Source organism: Hipposideros armiger, unplaced genomic scaffold (assembly GCF_001890085.2).
Source record: "Hipposideros armiger isolate ML-2016 unplaced genomic scaffold, ASM189008v1 scaffold_1066, whole genome shotgun sequence".
Classification (NCBI taxonomy): Eukaryota; Metazoa; Chordata; class Mammalia; order Chiroptera; family Hipposideridae; genus Hipposideros; species Hipposideros armiger.
In genome coordinates this window covers 255,972-256,695 of record NW_017732416.1, presented here as the reverse complement: position 1 = coordinate 256,695, position 724 = coordinate 255,972, and positions in this window count along the sequence as shown.

The following is a 724-nucleotide window of genomic DNA, read 5'->3' as shown; positions in this document are numbered from 1 at the left end:
TTTTTTAAGTTAATAGTTTTTAATGTTCTCAGTTTTAATTTCTAATATAATATCAAATAGATAAAACCACACCAAAGAAAACCCAAGCTATTTGGGTTTCACAATAATTTTTAAGAGTGTAAAGAGGTTCTGAGATCAAAAAGGTTGAGAACTGATGTGCACTGTCCTGACTACCCTCCCTACTCATAACCCACCACAGCCTAAAGGTGTTAAGTTCTCCATCTGCTTTTGAATTTTCTGTTGCTCATATAATACCTTGTATTATAATTATTTGTGTGCTTATTATATTCATCTTGGAGATTAGATGTCAAATTCTAAAGTCTTGAATCTCTCAGTAGAGGAGATTCTGTCTGGGACAGATATGCCACTAACTTCTTGGGGCATTGTGGATAAGCCACTGTCTCTGTGCTTGTCTATACAATGAAAAAGGAGTTTAATGACATAAGTTTTCTTCTAGCTTGAAATGGTATGCATACTCTTTCTTTTAAAATACTTTATAGACCCTGTGTTGTGCGGGCCATATGAGTATATTAGAAGACGGTACATGTTCTGGGGAAGAGCTCAGATTCTGGGGTCAGAGAGACATGGGTTTCAAAAAGACATGATCTGTGTCCTCTTGGAGATTTCACTCAATGGAGGAAACAAGCAAACCACTTACTACTGAGACCATGTGTGTTCTCAGAGAGAAGTAAATGGGGTCCTTACAGAGGATAGGTATTTAAAT